Source organism: Notothenia coriiceps, unplaced genomic scaffold, assembly GCF_000735185.1.
Source record: "Notothenia coriiceps isolate Sejong01 unplaced genomic scaffold, NC01 NC01_scaffold00037246, whole genome shotgun sequence".
Lineage (NCBI taxonomy): Eukaryota > Metazoa > Chordata > Actinopteri > Perciformes > Nototheniidae > Notothenia > Notothenia coriiceps.
The window spans coordinates 22942923-22949324 of NW_011369947.1; positions in this window are offsets into that span (position 1 = coordinate 22942923).

Genomic DNA, 6402 nt, shown 5'->3' on the forward strand with positions numbered 1-6402 from the left:
TATTCCTATTTCCCATGCAATCCTTATGTAACGTAAACTCAAACACGTTCACCATTTGTTTTTTTCCCTTGATACCGGGGAGCTAGTCGACCATGTTTAAAGAAAACAATTAAGAACATAGATTGCTGGTTGCAGCATTGCAGCTGACAACATGGAGAAAAAAGAAACCTGTGTTTCAACTAAATTGAAACGAAATAAGTGCCACTTATCAAAAAGCACAGTTAAATGCCGTATTTGTGCTATTGAAGACGAAATATTGCAATGAATTTTGTTAGAGCTGTATCATTGTCTTTAAAACAAAGTTACAATATCTACATGTCTTTTTAACTAAATAAAATAAAGCTTAAAGTAAAAATAGCCTAGTTTTGACTCGAGTGGTCTAAAAACTCTGAAACTTTGTGTCCGTGTTGCCAGTTTTAACACGATAACTTTGTGTGAGAGTGGGCATGTCAAAGCGACGCCAGTCCTTAAACAATCCCTCAATTCTCTGCCATCTCATCGTGCCATGTGCAGCACTGTAACGTCTATTTTTGAAACAAACGCCTTTCACCAACTGCCTCACTAAAGGGCGCTCACTTCATCTCCAAAATTGCTTGTGTGTGTGTGTGTGTGTGTGTGTGTGTGTGTGTGTGTGTGTGTGTGTGTGTGTGTGTGTGTGTGTGTGTGTGTGTGTGGTGTGTGTGTGTGTGTGTGTGGTGTGTGTGTGTGTGTGCTGTGCTGTGGTTGTGTCGCTGTGACTTGTGAAATGACGTGCTTGGAAGGGCCTCTGGTTTCGAGTTTAACGAACACAAAGCTTTGTTCAGATCTTTGAATATCAAGTCTTTTGTTCACACCTTACACCATTTTTTGGAGAGGAGTTGTCAGAATGTGGAGGCACTGATGTGCTGTTGAGTAAAGCTGCACAATGCCAAATGAAATGCATAACATTATTCCATGTGTTGATCTTGTAAGGTTTAGAAACATTCAGGGCCAAATGACACATTTGAAGAAAGAGCCCTTCAGTTGTAAACCCTGTATTCTTCGTATGCTAAATGACGGCTGCCACTGAATTATGAAATCTATGGATAAGAGGAGCAGAAGGGAGTGAGGCGGTCTGTTTCCGTGGGAGTGTGAAAGCTTAACATGTCCTAGTATTTAGATGAACAATTATGATGGCCGTTGATTTATGACACGTTGTAAGCTGAAAAAAATTTTTTCCCAAAAAATTCACCTTGGGGCTTTGAGAATTAACCTTTATTGGGAGCTGGTTTCCTTTGGAGGAGAATCATTATGAGCTGGTCAGGTGTTCCCCAGTGTTTCTGTTTAACAACCATAAATTACCATACATTAGGGTTGGCCTCTGTAAAATACGAATATTGACAGAAATCAGGGAGCTGAAATTGGCCAAAAACGAAATGTAGCAGCTGACTAATCACATATTTCCAGCGAGCTATTAACCTCATTTTTTTCCCATCTTTCATATCTTCAGGTGATTCCCTGCACATTTGAGGTGATACATAACTCTATTAACTCCACATCACCCTCCCTCAAGCAAAGTCAGGAGGTTAGAAACAGTGAACGTGCCAGATAGAGATACGCTGCGTCGCATAACCACGTAAATATTATGACAATAATCACAATGGAGATTAGTTATGTTCTCTGGAGTATTGTGTGTTCCTCTAATACCGGCACTCTGCCTCCAGTTGTTACTAACGTTCGATCAGGATCATTCTTGAAGAGACAGCTAGAGATAAATGTCCTCTCGCCAGCCGCATGCATGTAACCGTTAACAGAATTTATCATAGATGTCATCATGCAAAAATACTTCCGCTTCAACACTCAAATTGCACACGGGGGGGGGGGAGCGGGGGCTTTCGGAGAAATCTGGTGAAAAACGCTGAAAGCAGAACTGGTAGTCCAGATTTTCAAAACATCATCCGCGGATTATATGTCTTCAATTTGAGGGCACAAAGGGCTCTATTTCTGGATGGTGCCATTTGCATTTCCTTTATGCAGCGACATCCAAGCCAAATTACACGGCAGAATAAAAAGCTTTTCTTACACTTTATCTAGTTTGATTAAATCCATCATCGCTGTTTGATCCTTCAAAATCCTTAATATACCCCTTAATATACCCTGGATACATAAGGCGTGTGATAACGGTAATCAGTATGACATTACATAAATCTTATGAGCCACTTTTTGAATCACTTTCCCTTCATTTCCTTTGCAGGGCAGCTTGGTTTTCTGGCAGTTTGCCGGGAATCAGATTCCAATATCAAAATGTGGAATATGAAAGCAAGGACCAAAATGTTATCCAACTTTAAAACCCAGCCTAAGTAAACTCTTACTTATAATTGTAGCTAGCAGCACTAAATCTACAATTTGCTCAATCTAGCAAGAAAGGGACCTTCTTCCAAAGATACTCCTCCAAAACGATCATTATTGATTGAGTATTTGAACAAATATAACAACAATATTTCTAAAACATACTACCCATCATAGCTTTAATAGTGTTTTCTAATGCTTGTCACAAGGAAATGTAGAGAGTAATAACGTGCAAAAGCCAGAAATGAATCGGGACTGACGGGTGTGTGGTGACACATGTGACGTTACTGTAGATCTGAAGGCCTTGCATGAGAAATTCTGATGTATTGAAGCCGTAGTAGATGTGGATATTCTATAAATAAAGCATCTTAGAGCCTGTGTATGTAAAGATATGTGAAAAAGCTGACTGCATGTCTTGTTAAGCCAACTTGCAAAATGAAAGCACAGCTCCGGGCGTTTTTTTTTTTCACTGCACGTGCTTACGGTAGACAGCCTGTCCGTCAGAGCATGACAGAACAGCCGTCGAGATTTGTCCATCTAGATTTATTCGTGAGAGCTAAACTGTTGAGCAGCACGAATGAGCGTCTCCCTCTCTTCCCACCCCCTCCCTCCCCGCTTTGCCTGGAGACGATAATGATGATCTTCAAGGAAAGGAGGGGAAAAGATGCACAACAAGTCAAGAAGCCATCCACTTGCTAATTAGTAACCCCTTCATTTTTCTAACAAGCAGAACTAATTACAGGAGCTGCCACCACGCTGATTTCCCACAAGGCAACGCTCGCCAAGACTAAGCCAAAATTGCTTCCTCCCACTCCCTTCCCATGAACCAATCAGACTTTTGGGATTCAAATAGGGGAATACAAAATGCAGTGTCATTTTTGCAAGTAAATGTAAATCACCCAAAGCTGTTAGATCAGGAACAAGACATTTCAGTCACAGTACGGCATGTTCTTATTGTAAAGTCACTTTCTTTTGTAGGCTACTACTGCTACTGAATCCTGACTGTATAAAAAGGTTCCTAAAGTGATTTATCCACCGGATTAAATTTAGACTGTGCTTGTAATGTTTCAGCGGAGTAAACACAAGAGGTAGAATAATGACCTGATGCAAAAAAACCTGATCAAATCTGTCTTCCCGTCAGATCAGAGCCGGTTTTGATCTGTAAACAATAAAAGGCTGAATGGGGTGCTTTGTTTCTAAGATTTAACAAAAGTTCCTATCCGGGCATTTTCATTTATATTCTGCCAGCGTGTTCACTGCATCAATCTCTACCTCAGAGGTTTTTTTGTTCGCCTCTCCTGCATGACCTGAGAGTTTTTATTAAAGTTATTTATTGTCCTTTTTCCCCCGGTTCAGCTGTTGTCAGACATTTTCCTAACAGGGTAACCAGACCAAACTCAATCGTTGGCTCTACCGTAGACACCCCGAGGCCAAGGGGTAGTCCTGGTTTTACCGGGTATCGACTATAGGGAAAACATGTCTACACTGTAACTCACAGTACAGCTCTCACTGTTCTCTGAATTGCTGTTGCAATGCCTTGACTGAGGCAAATTAGGGCTGGGATGTAGTTTATCGTCTTTTAAGTGAATAACATCAAGAGAAAATCACAGTATATCAAGATGTTGTTGGAGAATACTGTATTCAAATGTAGGCTAAAATAAATTCTTAGTGTTTTTTTTTGCGACAGCAGTGTGCAGGATTGTCTTCATTCATTCAGCCTCATTGTTTCACTCTGCGTGCCTCAACACAACAATTGTGCTCTGGGATTACCCCGGTGTAGTTAAATCAAACTATTGTACTAATCTGATTACTCTGTGTGTGTGTGTGTGTGTGTGTGTGTGTCAATGCATGTTTGATTCTCTTCTCCGTCTCTCTTAGTGTCCCTGTGGCTAGCATGACTACCCGGTATGTATGCCTTATGCACAGATGACGTTATGCATGACTTTATGTTATATAAGAGGCTGTACACGTCCAGCTATTTCCACACACACACACACACACACACACACACACACACACACACACACACACACACACACACAGACAGACAGACAGACACACACACACACACACACACACACACACACACACACACACACACACACACACACACACACACACACACACACACACACACACACACACACACACACACAGAGACATTTAGAGCCACTGGCTGCTGAACATGAAGGGAAAACAAACCTGTAAACTGAACCCAGGATCCAGAAGTGTGCTGCTGTGTGAGGCTGGCCAGCATCTCAGATCGTTGTCAATGTTATTAGTGAACAGGAACTCAGCCGTAACATGATAAGCAGCTCAAGGTAATGGCTAAGTAAACATTGCTTGCTCTGCAACCCTGGGCTCGTTTTCACACTTTCCTTAGTCCTGATGTGCAATGCATTCTGGTACGCATACTGTAGTAGGTGCTGCGGGAACAGCTGATGAAGGAAGTTTATACTTTTAATGGACACAACGGTTTTGGTATGCTCGAGTTTTACTTGAAGCGTTTTCTCCAGTAGACCTGCTAACTAGTTTTATTTGACGTAATTGTAAAAGACAAGGCTGGTCAACAAATCTGAGCTAAAGAACACAACCAAACTATTATTCAATAACTCAATATTTTCCAATTCTCCCAGCCTGAGCCCATTCTATAAATGTAAATATCTTTAAATATCCAAAATACAGCTAGGCACTGCAGTTTTTAGCAAAAAGTTACACTAGCAAGAGTAAAAGTGCTTTTGTTATAAGACTGGTTTCAGCTGCTGAGTAATATATATTTGGATCTCTTATGAAATCAGGATGGGTCCAGAATATACTTAATTGTCCATAATGAAGGAACATGTCACTTAGTAACATTTTCACTTAGTGATGTGTTTAACAGTGTTTTAACAGTGGAGCTCTTAGGCTTTGGATACATTCACTTTTTCAATTTTTGTGCTTTTATGTGCGATTTGTTGACAATAAGTAAAACAGAAATGCACTATCCTTTAGTCTTGAAACTGAATCCAACTTGAATATAAATTAGAAAGGGTGTGGATCGCCATTGATAAGCCATTGATAAGCCATTGATATGCCATTGACAAATTCAAAGGCCTGCGGTCAGTATGAGTCAATATCATATGCCCATTTATCACATATTCAGATATTTATATCAAACATTTTACTGGGCTCTTCCAGACATTGAAGTATAAAAAATCCATTATTTTTAATATAAAGAATACAAATATACTGTTATTCACCACAAAGTGCCATATTTCTTATGTTAATTAAGAGCAAATGCTTATCAGTTATCAGAATTTCAAGTGTATTTGAGATGTTTTCACTTAAAAGGATGTTAAAATCAATACAACTATCCAGATGATGGATGGTTGGACAGCTATTAATTAGCAGAATCATCAACAGATTCGGATTTGTAGTTGACTTTCGTATATGCTGCAACTTTGACTTTCCTGCACCTCATTCACATTTCCCTGACCACTGACTTGCTTTGTTGTTTTGTTGCATTGTCAGCAGGTTGGCAGACAGTCACACAGAAGACCCTGATCCTGGAGCGGAGGTGGAAGCGTGCAGAGGAAGCGTCACATTTACAGACGGGTAATATGCTGATAGAGCCCTTTCAGGTCACCTTGGTGGGCTTCAGTCTGTGGGGGCAGCCTCATGCATCACACATCCATCAGTGATGGACGTAACGAATGGTGACCCTCTCTGACAGTCACAAAGGAGGAAAGGCTTTCGGCAGAATCACTGAGCACCAGAACGTTTTCTACATTAGAGACAGTCTGATTGCAATCACTTCCATTTGAACAGTTTATTCTCTTAAATTTGGTTAAAACTGATCCGCCGCCAACTTTGAGATCTAAACTGGAGCTCACAAATTACGGGTATTACATGAGCAACAACTCTGATGATTACTGATGTAATGTTCAGCTGCTGCAGCTTAGCGAGGCTGAAGCTGAGGGTCAAAAATCCCCCCAAGGAAGGAGTTAAGTATGTAAGGCCCGGCAGTCCTGGACCACCTCCAAACATATGCACGCTTTCCCTCTCGCTGCAGTGTGTGTGTTATTTCATACACGAACAAGATAGGGACCTTGGTGT